A 21,696-nucleotide genomic window follows, 5' to 3' on the forward strand; every position below is an offset into this window, starting at 1 on the left:
ACTTGGAAAAAGGGTGACATTGCTCAGTGTTGGTGCTTTAGATAATCTTCAAAATGGGGGTTCCAGGGACACCATCGAGTCATAAAAATAGTACACTTTTTGGGGTCCCGCTTTTTTTGTAAGCGTTTTGACAACAGAATGATACGTGCATGCATTGTCCTGTTATATCTCACATTCTATATTGTGTTTTGGGAAAAAAATACAACAAAACAAAACATTTCAATGGTTATAAATATAACCATTGATGTATTGATATCAATGGTTGATATCCATATCAACCATATCAATGGTTGATATCAACCATATCAATGGTTGATATCAACCATATCAATGGTTGATATCAACCATATCGACCATTGATATCAACCATATCAATGGTTGATATCAACCATATCAACCATTGCTTTGGTTGATATGGATATCAACCATGTCAATGGTTGATATAGATATCAACCACTGACATGGTTGATATCCATGTCAATGGTTGATATAGATATCAACCATTGACATGGTTGAAATCCATGTCAACCAAAGCAATGGTTGATATGGTTGATATCAACCATTGATATGGTTGATATGGATATCAACCATATCAATGGTAGATATCCATAACAACCATTGATATCAACCTTATCAATGGTTGATATCAACCATTGATATGGTTTATATCATGGTTGATATCAACTATATCAACCATTGATATGGTTGATATGGATGTCAACCATATCAATGGTTAATATCTATATCAACCATTGATATCAACCATATCAATGGTTGATATCAACCATTCATATGGTTGATATCAATGGTGGATATCAACCATATCAAGATATGGTTGATATCAACCATATGAATGGTTGATATCAACCATTGATATCAACCATATCAAGATATGGTTGATATCAACCATTCATATCAACCATATGAATGGTTGATATCAACCATTGATATGGTTGATATCAACCATTGATATGGTTGATATCAACCATTGATATGGTTGATATCAATGGTTGATATCAACCATTCATATGGTTGATATCAATGGTTGATATCAACCATATCAACCTTTGATATGATTCATATCAATGGTTGATATCAACCATTGATATGGATATCAACCATTGATATGGATAATTGTCTGATTTCCATCACAAATATCCATCAGTATTTGTGCTGAAGAGTGGACAGCAAACATGCTGAATGATGTCTGCGTGCAAAGTCATTCAGAACATGTGCACTATTTTAGTGAGTACTATCTTAAAAGCAACGTAGTTATCATCCTGGCACTCACTTGTTTCATTCTGTATTGCACCGCTAATAATGAACTAGAAAAAAGGTACTAGACCGACTTGGAAAAAGGGTGACATTGCTCAGTGTTGGTGCTTTAGATAATCTTCAAAATGGGGGTTCCAGGGACACCATCGAGTCATAAAAATAGTACACTTTTTGGGGTCCCGCTTTTTTTGTAAGCGTTTTGACAACAGAATGATACGTGCATGCATTGTCCTGTTATATCTCACATTCTATATTGTGTTTTGGGAAAAAAATACAACAAAACAAAACATTTCAATGGTTATAAATATAACCATTGATGTATTGATATCAATGGTTGATATCCATATCAACCATATCAATGGTTGATATCAACCATATCAATGGTTGATATCAACCATATCAATGGTTGATATCAACCATATCGACCATTGATATCAACCATATCAATGGTTGATATCAACCATATCAACCATTGCTTTGGTTGATATGGATATCAACCATGTCAATGGTTGATATAGATATCAACCACTGACATGGTTGATATCCATGTCAATGGTTGATATAGATATCAACCATTGACATGGTTGAAATCCATGTCAACCAAAGCAATGGTTGATATGGTTGATATCAACCATTGATATGGTTGATATGGATATCAACCATATCAATGGTAGATATCCATAACAACCATTGATATCAACCTTATCAATGGTTGATATCAACCATTGATATGGTTTATATCATGGTTGATATCAACTATATCAACCATTGATATGGTTGATATGGATGTCAACCATATCAATGGTTAATATCTATATCAACCATTGATATCAACCATATCAATGGTTGATATCAACCATTCATATGGTTGATATCAATGGTGGATATCAACCATATCAAGATATGGTTGATATCAACCATATGAATGGTTGATATCAACCATTGATATCAACCATATCAAGATATGGTTGATATCAACCATTCATATCAACCATATGAATGGTTGATATCAACCATTGATATGGTTGATATCAACCATTGATATGGTTGATATCAATGGTTGATATCAACCATTCATATGGTTGATATCAATGGTTGATATCAACCATATCAACCTTTGATATGATTCATATCAATGGTTGATATCAACCATTGATATGGATATCAACCATTGATATGGATAATTGTCTGATTTCCATCACAAATATCCATCAGTATTTGTGCTGAAGAGTGGACAGCAAACATGCTGAATGATGTCTGCGTGCGAAGTCATTCAGAACATGTGCACTATTTTAGTGAGTACTATCTTAAAAGCAACGTAGTTATCATCCTGGCACTCACTTGTTTCATTCTGTATTGCACCGCTAATAATGAACTAGAAAAAAGGTACTAGACCGACTTGGAAAAAGGGTGACATTGCTCAGTGTTGGTGCTTTAGATAATCTTCAAAATGGGGGTTCCAGGGACACCATCGAGTCATAAAAATAGTACACTTTTTGGGGTCCCGCTTTTTTTGTAAGCGTTTTGACAACAGAATGATACGTGCATGCATTGTCCTGTTATATCTCACATTCTATATTGTGTTTTGGGAAAAAATACAACAAAACAAAACATTTCAATGGTTATCAATATAACCATTGATGTATTGATATCAATGGTTGATATCCATATCAACCATATTAATGGTTGATATCAACCATATCAATGGTTGATATCAACCATATCAATGGTTGATATCAACCATATCATTGGTTGATATCAACCATATCGACCATTAATATCAACCATATCAATGGTTGATATCAACCATATCAACCATTGCTTTGGTTGATATGGATATCAACCATGTCAATGGTTGATATAGATATCAACCACTGACATGGTTGATATCCATGTCAATGGTTGATATAGATATCAACCATTGACATGGTTGATATCCATGTCAACCAAAGCAATGGTTGATATGGTTGATATCAACCATTGATATGGTTGATATGGATATCAACCATATCAATGGTAGATATCCATAACAACCATTGATATCAACCTTATCAATGGTTGATATCAACCATTGATATGGTTTATATCATGGTTGATATCAACTATATCAACCATTGATATGGTTGATATGGATGTCAACCATATCAATGGTTAATATCTATATCAACCATTGATATCAACCATATCAATGGTTGATATCAACCATTCATATGGTTGATATCAATGGTTGATACCAACCATATCAAGATATGGTTGATATCAACCATTGATATCAACCATATGAATGGTTGATATCAACCATTGATATGGTTGATATCAACCATTGATATGGTTGATATCAACCATTGATAGGGTTGATATCAATGGTTGATATCAACCATATCAACCTTTGATATGATTAATATCAATGGTTGATATCAACCATTGATATGGATATCAACCATTGATATGGATAATTGTCTGATTTCCATCACACATATCCATCAGTATTTGTGCTGAAGAGTGGACAGCAAACATGCTGAATGATGTCTGCGTGCGAAGTCATTCAGAACATGTGCACTATTTTAGTGAGTACTATCTTAAAAGCAATGTCGTTACCATCCTGGCACTCACTTGTTTCTTTCTGTATTGCACCGCTGATAATGAACTAGAAAAAAGGTACTAGACCGACTCGGAAAAAATCTTCAAAATGGGGGTTCCAGGGACCCCATCGAGTCATAAAAATAGTACATTTTTTGGGGTCCCGCTTTTTTTGTAAGCGTTTTGAAAACAAAATGATACGTGCATGCATTGTCCTGTTTTATCTCACATTCTATATTGTGTTTTGGGAAAAAATACAACAAAATATTTCAATGGTTATCAATATAACCATTGATGTATTGATATCAATGGTTGATATCCATATCAACCATTGATATCAACCATATCCATATCAATAAGGTTGATATGAACCATATTAATGGTTGACATCAACTATATCAACCATTTATATGGTTGATATGGATGTCAACCATATCAATGGTTGATATATATATATCAACCATTGATATTAACCATATGAATGGTTGATATCAACCATTCATATGGTTGATATCAATGGTTGATATCAACCATATCAACCATATGAATGGTTGATGTGGATATCAACCATTGATATTGTTGATATCAATGGTTGATATCAACCATATCAACCATTGATATGGTTGATGTTGATATCAACCTTATCAAGGGTTGATATCAACCCTTGATATGGTTGATATCCATATCAATAAGGTTGATATCAACCATATTAATGGTTGATATCCATACCAACCATTGATATCAACCATTGATATGATTGATATCCATATCAATAAGGTTGATATCAACCATTGATAAGGTTGATATCAATAGTTGATATGGATATCTACCATTTATATGGTTGATATGGATATCATCCATATCAACCATTGATATCAATGGTTGATATCAACCATTGATATGGTTGATATCAATGGTTGATATCAACTATATCAACCATATGAATGGTTGATGTGGATATCATCCATTTCAATGGTTGATATCCATATCAACCATTGATATGGTTGATATCAATGGTTGATATCCATATCAACCATTGATATGGTTGATATCAATGGTTGATATCAACCATATCAACCATATCAATGGTTGATATCAACCCTTGATATGGTTGATATCCATATCAATAAGGTTGATATCAACCATATTAATGGTTGATATCTATATCAACCATTGATATCAATGGTTGATATCAACCATTGATATGGTTGATATCAATGGTTGATATTAACTATATAAACCATTGATATGGTTGATGTGGATATCAACCATATAAATGGTTGGTATCAACCATATCAACCATTGCTTTGGTTGATATCAACCATTGATATGGTTGATAACAATGGTTGATATCAACCATATCAACCATTCATATGGTTGATACGGGTATCAACCATATCAATGGTTGATATCCATAACACCATATCAACCATTGACATGGTTGATAGCCATATCAACCATTGACATCAACCATTGATATGGTTGATATCCATATCAACCATATAAATGGTAGATATCCATATCAACCATTGATATCAACCTTATCAATGGTTGATATCAACCATTGATATGGTTGATATCAATGGTTGATATCAACCATTCATATGGTTGGTATCAATGGTTGATATCAACCATTCATATGGTTGATACGGGTATCAACCATATCAATGGTTGATACCCGTATCAACCATATCAATGGTTGATAGCCATATCACCATATCAACCATTGACATGGTTGATAGCCATATCAACCATTGACAAATCAACCATTGATATGGTTGATATATACATATCAACCATATAAATGGTAGATATCCATATCAACCATTGATATGGTTTATATCAATGGTTGGTATCAACCATATCAATGGTTGATATGGTTAATATCAACCATATTAATGGTAGATATCCATATCAACCATTGATATCAACCTTATCAATGGTTGATCTCTAGGGGAGACCGGATGCAATAGACGTCGAGTGGGTTTAGCATAATATTGTGATGAAAGTCCAGTCCATAGTGGATCTAACATAATAGTGAAAGTCCAGTCCATAGTGGATCTAACATAATAGTGAGAGTCCAGTCCATAGTGGGGCCAGCAGGAGACCATCCCGAGCGGAGACGGGTCAGCACCGCAGCACCCCAACCGATGCGCAGGCGAGCGGTCCACCCCGGGTCCCGACTCTGGACAGTGTCAACACGAACCCCTCGTAAGGACTTTGACCAAACGAGTCGGGATTGAAATGACAAATACTACACATATAGGCAATGATAAATTGCAAAAAAAAAATAAAAAAATGTGCCTACGCCATAAGATGTGGGCGGGGCTTGGCGCCAAACATTGCTCCGATGATTCGCCACAAAACATGAAACGTTAATAACTCGGCTCCACAAATTCAGATCTTGAGCTTATTTGGTAGAAATGCACTTGAGGTGATCGGAGACGGATACTAAACTGATGGCTGGTGATAAATTGCCAACATTGTTTGGCAAAGGACAGGATGTGGGCGTGGCACGGCGCCAAACTTTGATCTGATGGTTCGCCACAAAACAGGAAACGTTAATAGCCCGCTTTTACAAGCTCAGATCTTGATCCTAATTGTCACTAACGATGATGACAGAATGAAGTGGCTTTTATTTGATTTGATCTTAGCTTAGCTTAGTAGGGCTGGCATGTTTGGACGCCTTTTTTGAGCTCCTTAGCATGCACAAATAGTGTTGTACCAGTGCCTACATGTATTTCGGTACTTCTCGATACTTTTCTAAATAAAGGGGACCTCAAAAAATGTCATTATTGGCTTTATTTTAACAAATAATCTTAGGGTACATTAAACATATGTTTATTATTGCAAGTTTGTCCTTAAATATAATAAAAGACAACTTGTCTTTTAGTAGTAAGTAAACAAACAAAGGCTCCTAATTAGTCTGCTGACATAAGCAGTAACATATTGTGTCATTTATCATTCTATTATTTTGTCAAAATTAATAAGGACAAGTGGTAGAAAATGAATTATTAATCTACTTGTTCATTTACTGTTAATATCTGCTTACTTTCTCTTTTTTAACATGTTCTATCTACACTTCTGTTAAAATGTAATAATCACTTATTCTTCTGTTGTTTGATACTTTACATTAGTTTTGGATGATACTGCAAATTTAGTTATCAATCCGATACCAAGTAGTTACAGGATCATACATTGGTCATAATTCAAAGTCCTCATGTGTCCAGGGACATATTTCCTGAGTTTATAAACATAATATACATTTACAAAAAACGAAAGAAGATTTTGTAATACTAAAAAATATTGATGTAATAATAGTAGTATCGACTAGATACGCTCTTGTACTTGGTATCATTACAGTGGCTGTCAGGTGTAGATCCACCAATGGTAGGGGGTAGCGGGGGGTGTATATTGTAGCGTCCCGGAAAAGTTAGTGCTGCAAGGGGTTCTGGGTATTTGTTCTGTTTAGGGCTGCAACAACTTATCGATTAAATCGATTAAAATCGATTATAAAAATAGTTGCCGATTAATTTAGTCATCGATTCGTTGGATCTGATATGCGCATGCGCAGAGGCTTTAAAAAAAAAAAAAAAAAATTTAAAAATAAATTGCAACATTTACAAACAGCTGAGAAACAATAATCAAAATAAGTATGGTGCTAGTATGCCGTTTTTTAAAAATAAAATACTGAAAACGATAGAAATGTAGTTTGTCTCTTTTATCCGATTATTAATCGATTAATCGATTATCAAATTAATCGTTAGTTGCAGCCCTAGTTCTGTTGTGTTTATGTTGTGTTACGGTGCGGCTGTTCTCCCGAAATGTGTTTGTCATTCTTGTTTGGTGTGGCGCATATTTGTAACAGTGTTAAAGTTGTTTATACGGCCACCCTCACTGTTGACCAAGTGTGATTGCATTCACTTGTGTGTGTGAAAAGCCGTAGATATTATGTGATTGGGCCGGCATGCAAAGGCAGTGCCTTTAAGGTTTATTGGCGCTCTGTACTTCTCCCTACGTCCGTGTACACAGCGGCGTTTTAAAAAGTCATACATTTTACTTTTTGAAACCAATACCGATAATTTCCGATACAACATTTTAAAGCATTTATTGGCCGATAATATCGGCAGTCCGATATTATCGGACATCTCTAATCGCGGTACTATACTAATACCTGTATACCGTACAACCCTAGTCCCCATATTTTGCAGGCGTGTCAAGTATGGCGAAACATTACGCTGTTTTTCTTGGGAATTAATCCTTCCTTCATTTGTTACCAGATTCGCACCTTTTCTCTCTCGTATTACCCCTCGAACCACAGCTAACGTTACCCATGCCGCTACCTCTCTGCTCCGCGAGGGCGTATACGTATGTGACGTATGCAAGAAGGTGCGATTGTTTTACGTCTCTGTGAGAAGGAGAGACAAGAAAGAGTGAGAAACGTAGTGTAATGCCCGCAGCTAAAAGCAACTGCGTGAGAACGTATACTCGAATATCACGATGTAGTCATTTTCTATATCGCAGAGACAAACCCGCGATATATCGAGTATATTCGATATATCGCCCAGCCCTAGTATCAACATTAAGAATTCCAACATAGCAGTGATTAGGAATCTCTGATTTACATAATCATCACAGCCATTTATAAAAAAAATAAATATTAAAAACATTTAAAAAAAGAATAATAGTTACGTTATTTTCAGTTGCAGAAATATACTCTCTCAATCATGTAGTTGAACATCCACTAAATTGCGAGTGTTTTGGTCGTCTCTTATAGCTGAAATTAATTCATTAGGTTTTTATTTGTATAGTAAGAAGGGGATAATAATAATAATAAAAATATATTTTATTTGTAAAAAGCACTTTACATTGAGTAAACAACCTCAAAGTGCTACAGTGTATAACAAAAATAAAATAAAAAATAAAAAGATAATAAATACAAATAAAAACTAGAACAGCCAAATAGCTAGAACTAACTAGTATGAATATATCTAAAAAAGGCTTTTTTAAAAAGAAGGGTTTTTAAGCCTTTTTTAAAACCATCCACAGTCTGTGGTGCCCTCAGGTGGTCAGTGAGAGAGCGTTCCACAGACTAGGAGCGGCGGAACAGAAAGCCCGGTCTCCCATTGTTCGTAGCTTTGTCCTCGGAGGTTGGAGGAGGTTAGCCTGTCCGGAACGGAGGTGTCGTGTGGAGGATTTGGGGGTGAGTAGTTCTTTGAGGTAGAGGGGGGCATTTCCACGGAGGCACTGGTGGGTTAGTAGGGAGACTTTGAATTCCATCCTGAGTGGAACAGGAAGCCAGAAGGGATTTGATAGTAGGTGTGATATGGTCATATTTCCGCACTCTCATCAGGATCCTAGCAGCACTATTCTGTATGTATTGCAGCTTCTGGATGTTCTTGCTGGGGATCACATGGCCACATTTGTTGCAGTTCACCTGACACATGAAACGTGACAAATTGCGGGGGTGCACCATCCACTCTTGCCGCCAGATGGCAGTTGAGTGTTGAATATCTTAAAAAAAATAAAAATCAGTTGCTACGTAGAGTGGGGCTTTCCATCATTTTCAGCAGACTGCATTGGGAAATGATTAATTCCACCCGGGAATGGGGGCCACATGAATCCCTTCTTTACTGTTTTTTGCACGAAAACATGCCTATTTTGTATGACAACTGTTTTATACAACAACATCACACAGAGACAAACCCGCGATATATCGAGTACCGTATTTCTCGGACTATAAGTCGCAGTTTTTTTCATAGTTTGGCCGGCCGGGGGAGCGACTTATACTCAGGAGCGACTTATGTGTGAAATTATTAACACATTACCGTAAAATATCAAATCATATTATTTAGCTCATTCACGTAAGAGACTAGACGTATAAGATTTCTTGGGATTTAGCGATTAGGAGTGACAGATTCATTCAGAATAACAAAATAAAAAAATACAACAAAATAAAACATTTCAATGAATATCAATATAACCATTGATATATTGATATCAATGATTGATATCCATATCAAACATATAAATGGTTGATATCAACCATATTAATGGTAGATATCCATATCAACCATTGATATCAACCATTGATATGGTTGATATGGATATCAACCATATCAATGGTTGATATCCATATCAACCATTATCAACCTTATCAATGGTTGATATCAATGGTTGATATCAACCATATCAAATATTGATATGGTTGATATGGATGTCAACCATATCAATGGTTAATATCAATATCAACCATTGATATGAACCATATGAATGGTTGATATCAACCATTCATATGGTTGATATCAATGGTTGATACTAGGGATGTCCGATAATGGCTTTTTGCCGATATTCCGATATTGTCCAACTCTTTAATTACCAATACCGATATCAACCGATACCGATATCAACCGATATATGCAGTCGTGGAATTAACACATTATTATGCCTAATTTGGACAACCAGGTATGGTGAAGATAAGGTACTTTTTAAAAAAAATAATAAAATAAGATAACTAAATTAAAAACATTTTCTTGAATAAAAAAGAAAGTAAAACAATATAAAAACAGTTACATAGAAACTAGTAATTAATGAAAATGAGTAAAATTAACTGTTAAAGGTTAGTACTATTAGTGGACCAGCAGCACGCACAATCACGTGTGCTTACGGACTGTATCCCTTGCAGACTGTATTGATATATAATGTAGGAACCAGAATATTGATAACAGAAAGAAATGGGGGGAGGGAGTTTTTTTGGGTTGGTGCACTAATTGTAAGTGTATCTCGTGTTTTTTATGTTGATTTAATAAAAAAAAACAAAAAAAAAAAAAAAAAAAACCCGATAGATAATAAAAAAAAACGATACCGATAATTTCCGATATTACATTTTAACGCATTTATCGGCCGGTAATATCGGCAGGCCGATATTATCGGACATCCCTAGTTGATACCAACCATTGTTTGTCGCACGTCACTTGGTAACAGGCACTGCCATTTAAAGGCACACACACACCCACTCTGCTCTCATGAAACGTCTCTCAACTCCATATGGCAGCTATTTCATGTTTTTTTCTTCTGTTAAGTAACATATTAATTATTTTCTTTTTTAAATCTTACTTATTACAGAGTACCATATTTTTCAGGCTATAAGTCGCAGGTTTTTTTTCATAGTTATACTTATACTCAGGAGCGACTTATGTGTGAAATTATTAACACATTACCGTAAAATATCAATATTATTTAGCTCATTCACGTAAGAGACTAGACGTATAAGATTTCATGGGATTTAGCGATTAGGAGTGACAGATTGTTTGGTAAACGTATAGCATGTTCTATATGTTATAGTTATTTGAATGACTCTTACCATAATATGTTACGTTAACATACCAGGCACGTTCTCAGTTGGTTATTTATGCGTCATATAACGTACACTTATTCAGCCTGTTGTTCACTATTCTTTATTTATTTTAAATTGCCTTTCAAATGTCTATTCTTGGTGTTGGGTTTTATCAAATAAATTTCCCCCAAAAAATGCGACTTATACTCCAGTGCGACTTTATTATTATTTGATATTTTACGGTAATGTGTTAATAATTTCACACATAAGTCGCTCCTGAGTATAAGTCACACCCCCGGCCAAACTATGAAAAAAACTGCGACTTATAGTCCGAAAAATACGGTATATCGATATATCGCCCAGCCCTAGTATCAATATTAAGTATTCCAACATAGCAGTGATTAGGAATCTCTGATTTACATAATCATCACAGCCATTTATAAAAAATAATAAAAATAAAAACATTTAAAAAAGAATAATAGTTACGTTATTTTCAATTGCAGAAATATACTCTCTCAATCATGTAGTTGAACATCCACTAAATTGCGAGTGTTTTGGTCGTCTCTCATAGCTGAAATTAATTCATTAGGTTTTTATTTGTATAGTAAGAAGGGGATGATAATAATAATAATAATAATAATTAATTTTATTTGTAAAAAGCACTTTACATTGAGTAAACAACCTCAATGTGCTACAGTGTATAACAAAAATAAAATAAAAAATAAAAAGATAATAAAAAATAAATACAAATAAAAACTAGAACAGCCAAATAGCTAAAACTAGTATGCATATATCTAAAAAAGGCTTTTTTTTAAAAGAAGGGTTTTTAAGCCTTTTTTAAAAGCATCCACAGTCTGTGGTGCCCTCAGGTGGTCAGGGAGATCGTTCCACAGACTGGGAGCGGCGGAGCAGAAAGCCCGGTCTCCCATTGTTCGTAGCTTTGTCCTCGGAGGTTGGAGGAGGTTAGCCTTATACTCAGGAGCGTCTTATACTCCAGTGCGACTTATATATATGTTTTGTTCCTTCATTACTATACATTTTCGGCCGGTGCGACTTATACTCCGGAGCGACTTATACTCCGAAAAATACGGTATATCGATATATCGCCCAGCCCTACGGCCAACACTCAAGGCTCCGATATGTTGTATGGGGACACCCCCTACTTAAAAGCGAGGTAGGTACCAGAGTGTGATTATGGCGTAGCGTTACTAAATACACTAGCTGACCCCTGAACCCTCACGCCGGGTGTTTACTGTGCCAGTCTAAAGGCGGCTTGTGCAGACCAAGGTCTTGGCAGCATAGCTCCCCAAGCCTTGGCGGTGTCAACAACATGGTGGATGTGTTCCTAAAGCAGTGGTATTTACAAGTCCTGTCAGTGGAATCTCATTCACACTGAACCAAAAATGAACTGCTTATCTTTGAAGCGAAGTTTTAATTACTCAGTCTGTGCCTTTGTGGTCTTTTCCAGCCACCGTAGATCAAAATTGTAAGATGAAAGCAAAGGCTGTCTTCATAAAATGCATGAGTGATGATGATTCTCCATGAAACATAACCACACCATAAATTGAGGTGCAAGTCTTCTTATGGATTTGTGCAAGGCTTCCGAGCTCTTGCATCCGATAAGGCAGTGGTCCCCAACCACCGGGCCAATTGGTACCGGGCTGCACAAGAAATGTAAAAAAATTGTTTTTTTTTTTGTTTTTTTTTGTTTTTTTAATGAAATCAACATAAAAAACACAATATATACATTATATATCAATATAGATCAATACAGTCTGCAGGGATACAGTCCGTAAGCACACATGATTGTATTTATTTATGTAAAAAAAAAAAAAAAAAAATTTTTTTTTTTTTTAAATACACCCCCACCTCCCCACCGGTCCGTGGGACAAATTTTCAAGCGTTGACCGGTCCGCATCTACAAAAAGGTTGGGGACCACTGCGATAAGGCACCTGGCAACACTCACGTGTGCGACTGCCTTTCGCCGACACGGTTGGATTAAATCAGCGACTCTGGGCGGAAAATCAGAATTCATGCATTCATGCCAACATTTGGGAAGCAGAATGAAGTGACGGAAGAAAGGTACGAATAGGATAAGTCTTGGTGTGGTAGAATTGGTCAGAGTTACGTTTATGTGTTGCATCTCGTAGCGCACAACTGTGGTGCATTCAAGGACCCTTGATTGACGAGGCATCACTAGATTTTAAGGACAAGGGAGGCTAAAACACCCGTCGATGCACTACTAATAAAATATTGTTAATAATGACGTATTAATATCAGTGTTTCCCACACATTCATTTATTTGTGGCGGCCCGCCACGAAAGAATTACGTCCGCCACAAAAAAAAACTTTATTAAATGTATTTATATTAGAAACACAATATGCGTATCTAACAAAGGGTGCAAAGTCTGCAGGCAGTAGGAAACACATGGTTAAGTGTAGGGAGTAAAACTGATGGCAGTCTAAAGTTCAAGATTTTTGGAGCTCTTTGTTCAGTGGATCAGATGTTTGATGAAGCTTTGTGTCTATCTACCACCACTACTGTTTTCTGTTTATTTGTTACTGACTGTGGCAGGACACCTCTGCCTCTGTTTCACTTTATGTTGCTGGTAAATAATATGGTTGTAGTAGTAGGCTAAAGTTAAATTATTTAGTATGCACTAATTAAAGGGGCAGAGCTTTAAGAGACATTTTAGCTTTTATATTTTATAAGATATCTTTTTCGTAAGAACCACAATTAATAAATATATTTCAGTGAATAACTTATTGTTCAAATCTGTATATAAATATGTACATAAAGTGTTGTAATTATATTGTAAAATGGATGGATGGACGTTTAAAACAAAACTGTTATTATTAATTAGTAAGTATACATTTTTTTAGCCTTTTTAGAGAAAATCATATCATTGTAGTACATTATGCAAATTACTCGATGATGTCATGGTGACCACGCCCATAGCCACGCCCCCACCGCCACAGGTATCTTGGCAGTTTATGGGAAACACTGAATATGATTATTATTATCCACTATCGATAATCCTATATGGATTAACTAATCTCTACCTGACACTATGAAATATAGGAAAGTTTGACGTACGGTATTTTCCGGGCTATAGAGCATTTAAGCCGCACCCACCAAATTTTAGAAGATATATACTGGTATAAAATATTTTGTAAATGTTTATGTACATACCTTAATTGTTTCCAATCGGTGCCTGCAACACGGCAGTAAAACGGCTGATCAAACAAAACAGAAGTCATCGCCATGGACCCACTAGCTGCGGAAGCTAGCTCTCCAATCAGCTAAACAGACTCAATAACTCCACGGTGACGTCTCGGTGAATTTACGAAACTGAAACAATGCAAAGAGAACGCCATTGTAACTTAATAATACTAACACAGACACTTACTTGTAAATGTGTTAGAAAATTAGCTAAAACTAACAACGATAGCTTGATTAAATTACTATAGCACGTACAAATATGCATGAAAACACTCATTTAGTGAGTATGAATTGTTTTAGTTATATTGTAAAACTTAAAACCATTGCTTGGAGTGATGAAAGACGAATCCTTTTGAGCAAAAATGCGATATTAGCTGCTTATAGTCGGAATAATTTTGGTTTTGCTTACCGACCTCGAAGCTATTTTAGTTGGTACATGGTTTAATGATAAGTGTGACCAGTAGATGGCATTCAAACATAAGAGATACGTGTAGACAACACCAACATTTTATATGTTTCATTGAAAATATAGAACATTACACATAGCGCTCAAAAAGCCACACCGCTTGATGGATTGTACTGTGCTTCAACATACGAGTATTATTATGGTGTGTCTATAAGGTAAGACATTATCAAAAGCAACTTTTCTTACCTTCTGGTACCTACTGATCTGTATTTGGGATCTGCATAAGTCCTGAAAAATTGCGTGCGTCCGCCTTTGTAGTCCGTGCCGACACCGTAGTCGATAAGCTTCTTCTTTTTCTCTATCTTCTTGTTATGGGACATTCATCCTCCGCTGTTGCCATTTCTAATATAAAGTAGTGTAAAGTTCTTACTTATATCTGTCAGTAAACTCGCCATGAAAGCGCTAAAACATACCGGTGACGTGAGTTTACATTATTCACCCAAGGAACTTTAGTTATTAGAGTTCCGGTCGGACGGTTTTTCACGGGTGTTGTTGATGTTTCCGGATGAGGAGATGCTGCTCCGTTATTGATTGAAGTAAAGTCAGAATGTCATTAAAACAGTTAACGCCATCTTTTGACACTTCTTCCACTCCCGTCCTTGCACGCTACACCGCTACAACAAAGATGACGGGGAGAAGACGCTGCCGAAGGTGAGCCACGTAAATAAGACCGCCCACAAAACGGCGCATCCGGAAGCGACTGTCAGAAAGCGGCTTGAAGATGATCTGTAAAACATCATCTATGCAACATTTTGACCAGAGAACTACCATTACATGTTATGTAGACCACAAGGAAGTGTTTTACATTTAGAAAAAATAATAATAATAGGACTCCTTTAATGCACCCTATAATCCGGTGCACCTTATATATGAAAAAAAACATTAAAAAATAGACCATTTATCGGCAGTGCGCCTTATAATCCGGTGCGCCCTATGGTCCGGAAAATGCGGTAATACAGTTAGTAAATTACTAAAAAATACACATTAAATGGGACATGTACCGTATTTTCCGCACTATAAGACGCACCGGATTATAAGGCACACCTTCAATGAATGGCCTATTTTAAAACTTTGTTCATAGATAAGGCGCACCGCATTATAAGGTGCATAGAATAGACCAGGGGTCACCAACCTTTTTGAAACCAAGAGCTACTTCTTGGGTACTGATTAATGCGAAGGGCTAACAGTTTGATACACACTTAAATAAATTGCCAGAAATAGCCAATTTGCTCAATTTACCTTTGACTCTATGTTATTATTAAAAATGTATGATATTTACACTTAATTGAATGGTTTAAAAGAGGAGAAAACACGAAAAAATGACAATAACATTTTGAAACATAGTTTATCTTCAATCTCGACTCTTTAAAATTCAAAAAAATTTAACCAAAAAAAAGAAGAGAAAAACTAGCTAATTCGAATCTTTTTGAAAAAATTAAAAAAAGAATTTATGGAACATCATTAGTAATTTTTCCTGATTAATATTAATTTTAGAATTTTGATGACATGTTTTAAATAGGTTAAAATCCAATCTACACTTTGTTAGAATATATAACAAATTGGACCAAGCTATATTTCTAACAGAGACAAATCATTATTTCTTCTAGATTTTCCAGAACAAAAATTTTAAAAGAAATTCAAAAGACTTTCAAATAAGATTTAAATTTGATTCTACAGATTTTCTAGATTTGCCAGAATATTTTTTTTAAATTATAACCATAATAAGTTTGAAGAAATATTTCACAATTATTCTTCGTCTAAAAAACAGAAGCTAAAATTAAGAATTAAATTAAAATGTATTTATTATTCTTTACAATAAAAAAAATAAATTTACTTGAGCATTGATTTAAATTGTCAGGAAAGAAGAGGAAGGAATTTAAAAGGTAAAAAGGTACATGTGTTTTTTCTCCAAAATTGTCTTTCTGAAAGTTATAAGAAGCAAAGTAAAAAAATGTATGAATTTATTTAAACAAGTGCAGACCAAGTCTTTAAAATATTTTCTTGGATTTTAAAATTATATTTGAGTTTTGTCTCTCTTAGAATTATAAATGTCGAGCAAAGCGAGACCAGCTTGTTAGTAAATAAATACAATTTAAAAAATAGAGACAGCTCACTGGTAAGTGCTGCTATTTGAGCTATTTTTAGAACAGGCCAGCGGGCTACTCATCGGGTCCTTACGGGCTACCTGGTGCCCGCGGGCACCGCGTTGGTGACCCCTGGAATAGACGCTACAGTAGAGGCTGGGGTTACGTTATGCATCCCGTAGTTGCGAGACCTGTTGTGGCTCAATAATTGTCCATATATAAGGCGCACCGGATTATAAGGCGCACTGTCTGCTTTTGAGAAAATTGGAGGTTTTTAGGTGTGCCTTATTGTGCGGAAAGTACGGTAAGTGTCCAAAAGAAAACCAAAAGAGGTTGGCAGATGAGAATATATCTACAATAAAATATAGTGTCGAAATGCACCCAATTGCAGGAAATGTAGTCTTGATTTTCAAAATGTCCTTTCGGGGTTTACGTGGCAGATAGACGTTTCCTCAAAGGGGATTCACATACTTGGGGCTGCATAGCTCGGTCGGTAGAGTGGCCGTGCCAGCAACTTGAGGGTTCCAGGTTCGATCCCCGCTTCCGCCATCCTAGCCGCTGCCGCTGTGTCCTTGGGCAAGACACTTTACCCACCTGCTCCCAGTGCCACCCACACGGGTTTAAATGTAACTTAGATATTGGGTTTCGCTATGCAAAAGTGCTTTGAGTCACTAGAGAAAAGCGCTATTTAAATAAAATTCACTTCACTTTACAATAGGTAAGGAAAAGCTGGTTTTGTATAACAGGTCCCCTTCAAATGCTGACATCAATAATGAGTTTTTTAGTGTGTGTATGTGGGGCGGTGACATTTAAGGTGGAATGGGGGCCCTTAAATAAGTCATATAAAACAGTGGTCCCCAACCTTTTTGTAGCTTGAAAATTTGTTCCACGGACCGGGGGGATGGGGTGGAATTTTTTTTTTAATTTTTATTTTTTTTTTTTCATAAAGAAATACAATCATGTGTGCTTATGGACTGTATCCCTGCAGACTGTATTGATTTATATTGATATATAATGTATATATTGTGCTTTTTATGTTGATTTAATTAAGAAAAAAAAACAAAAAACTTTTGTTTTGTTTTTTTTAATTTCTTGTGCGGCCTGGTACCAATCGGTCCACGGGCCGGTACCGGGTCGCAGACCGGTGGTTGGGGACCACTGATATAAAAGACTAAAATGGGGCCACAAACAAAATATTGTTTGGGGCCACACAAAGCCCAGGGCCCCCCGCGTCCATCCGATGCAGCTTTATCCACGTGCATCGGTGGACGGTGGAAAGAGGCCGTGCACTTTGGAAAAGGTGTTCCATGTTTGTGTGAGCTAAACAAAGCATCGGGCCTGACACCAGCTTCCTGATTTACAGCGTGGGAGTGGGTCATCTGGCGTGCAAGTAGAGGAAAAGGGGGGCGGGGGGGTACTTGAACGTGCATCTGTCCTCCGAAAGGTGAACATGCAGTGCGGCCCTGTTATGCATGCTGGCGAAATATATATATAGTGTTTCCCACACATTCATTTATTTGTGGCGGCCCGCCACGAAAGAGTTACGTCCGCCACAAATACATTTTTTTTTTGTTTTCCTGTCCAGCTTCTCAGGCAAATCATATAGTTGATGTAGATGCCCATATAGGCTGTTCAGATTTACTTTACAAAAGAGAAGTGTAGGATACTTCTCTTGTTGCCTTATTTGTATTTGACCACTACTGTTTTCTGTTTATTTGTTACTGACTGTGGCAGGACACCTCTACCTCTGTTTCACTTTATGTTGCTGGTAAATAATATGGTTGTAGTAGTAGGCCAAAGTTAAATTATTTAGTATGCACTAATTAAAGGGGCAGAGCTTTAAGAGACATTTTAGCTTTTATATTTTATAAAGATATATTTTTTGTAAGAAGCACAATTAATAAATATATTTCAGTGAATAACTTATTGTTCAAATCTGTTTATAAATATGTACATAAAGTGTTGTAAATATATTGTAAAATGGATGGATGGATGGATGGACGTTTAAAACAAAACTGTTATTATTAATTAGTAAGTATACATTTTTTGAGCCTTTTTAGAGAAAATCATATCATTGTAGTAAATTATGCAAATTACTCGATGATGTCATGGTGACCACGCCCATAGCCACGCCCCCACCGCCACAGGTATCTTGGCAGTTTATGGAAAACACTGATATATAAATATATATATACATATACATAATCATAGACCAGACCTGGGCAAAATACGGCCCGCGGGCCACATGAGGCCCATTAAGATTTTCAATCCAGACCGCCAGACATTCAACATAATTTTTTTACACCTTTAACATCAAAACTGTAGCCGCCGTTATGACGTGCAGTGCTGTTTTTAAATTACTATTCTCATTAGTATTCATTAGAGATGTCCGATAATGGCTTTTTTGCCGATAGCCGATATTCCGATATTGTCCAACTCTTAATTACCGATTCCGATATCAACCGATATATACAGTCGTGGAATTAACACATTATTATGCCTAATTTTGTTGCGATGCCCCGCTGGATGCATTAAACAATGTAACAAGGTTTTCCGAAATAAATCAACTCAAGTTATGGAAAACAAAATGCCAACATGGCACTGCCATATTTATTATTGAAGTCACAAAGTGCATTATTTTTTTTAACATGCCTCAAAACAGCAGCTTGGAATTTGGGACATGCTCTCCCTGAGAGAGCATGAGGAGGTTGAGGTATGGGGGAGGGGTGGGGGGTAGCGGGGGGTGTATATTGTAGCGTCCCAGAAGAGTTAGTGCTGCAAGGGCTTCTGGGTATTTGTTCTGTTGTGTTTATCTTGTGTTACGGTGCGGATGTTCTCCCGGAATGTGTTTGTCATTCTTGTTTTGGTGTGGGTTCACAGTGTGGCGCATATTTGTAACAGTGTTAAAGTTGTTTATACGGCCACCCTCAGTGTGACCTGTATGGCTGTTGACCAAGTATGGCTTGCATTCACTTATGTGTGTGTAAAAGCCGCATGTATTATGCGAATGGGCCGGCACGCTGTTTGTATGGAGAAAAAGCGGACGTGACGACGGGTTGTAGAGGACGCTAAATATTGTTGTCCGGGTGGAAATCGGGAGAATGGTTGCCCCGGGAGATTTTCGGGAGGGGCACTGAAATTCGTGAGTCTCCTGGGAAAATCGGGAGGGTTGGCAATTATGCCCTACGTCCGTGTTTTACCGGATATGTGCCGCTCCGTACAGCGGCGTTTTAAAAAGTTATTAATTTTACTTATTGAAACCGATACCGATAATTTCCGATATTACATTTTAAAGCATTTATCTCTAATTAATAGTTAAGTCCTATCTTTAATTATTGCACTTAATCTTTACTGCGCATTGTGTACCAATTCCATGACTAATTGCACGGCGTGAGAAAGGCGGATGGATACCTAAAAAAAATATCCCTATCCACATTTTTGATGAAAGCCCACTCGCAGCAGAAAACCTCTTGAGTTGCGTAAGCCTGTGGCGAGCAGAGCAACTTGAGCTGTGCGGTAACGACGCGGAGGGCTCAGCTGGAGGTCAAGTGTGGCATCCGCTTCGTCGGGATATTGCTTGGGAAAAAGAAAAAATCCAAAATGGATCGGACCAAGTAATTTTGACGTGTCAATTTCAGCGAGGACCTCGGCGGTCTGAATTCCTCCTCGGGTCGACTAATTAGCGTCGGACTGGCCTGCGGGGAGTTTTAATGGTCAGAAGAAGCAAGGGGGAAGGAAAAAAAAAAAAAAACGTGGGACAAGAAGAGGTTGAAGAATGTTATTGCTGAAGGTGGTCAGCGATTAAGTACATGGTAAGCCGGGTGACCTGTGAAAATATCAGTGCATGTGGTGGAATGAAGTACGCTTTCCCAGCAGACTCAGGTTAAGGACCTCGGGTCATTTTTGAATGAAAACTCCAGTAAACAACTGGTATTCCCGGCCGTGCAGGTGCAACGCTGGGGGTTATTTTTATACCGGTGTATTTTTATCAAGCCATTTGTGCAATTTTTTCCCTTGCGCATGCGAGTGGGAGGGGGGGGGGGGGGGGGGGGCTGGAAATGGATCCCTTTGCTATGATAAAACCTTAGTACTCTTCACCCTTCCAAAGTCAACTGGAGGTGCAGAATACAGAAATACCGAAAGGGGAATGCTTGTTGTCGTACCGCACCTCTGCAGCTTATTTTATTCAGGAAGGAATGTATTTTCCTTCTCCTGTTCAATGAGAAGCTCCTGGCTCAGTACAGTAATGGAATGTCCAGCACTCCGCTTATATGTGAAAATATGAATATATTGTTTCACTCTTGGATGTGACTAACTAGTTGTCAGTTATGTTGTTTTAATGAACTGTTTTTAACTTTTTAACTGCTTTTTATCCAACAAATTGCACTTAAATTGTATTTGCTTTTTCTATGTGCATATGCATGTGCGTATGCATGTGTGTATGTGTGTATATATATATATATATATATATATATATATATATATATATATATATATATATATATATATATATATATATATATATATATATATATATATTGGAGGAATTGTTAAAATGTGTAAATGGGACAAAACAAACAACATGTTTACTTGACCCAATTCCTGGGAAACTTATCAAGGAGCTTTTTGTATTATTAGGTCCATCAGTATTAAATATTATAAACCTATCACTTTCCTCTGGTACTGTTCCTCTAGCATTCAAAAAAGCGGTTATTCATCCTCTACTCAAAA

General features: G+C 36.5%; 1 protein-coding gene across 1 annotated transcript in view; it reads left to right on the plus strand.

The window, feature by feature from the left end:
- Positions 1-21,696, plus strand: part of calcrla (calcitonin receptor-like a) — a 79,328-nt gene that overhangs the window by 767 nt on the left and 56,865 nt on the right. The gene's annotated exons all lie outside the window — the stretch shown is intronic.

Source organism: Entelurus aequoreus, linkage group LG13 (assembly GCF_033978785.1).
Source record: "Entelurus aequoreus isolate RoL-2023_Sb linkage group LG13, RoL_Eaeq_v1.1, whole genome shotgun sequence".
NCBI lineage: Eukaryota > Metazoa > Chordata > Actinopteri > Syngnathiformes > Syngnathidae > Entelurus > Entelurus aequoreus.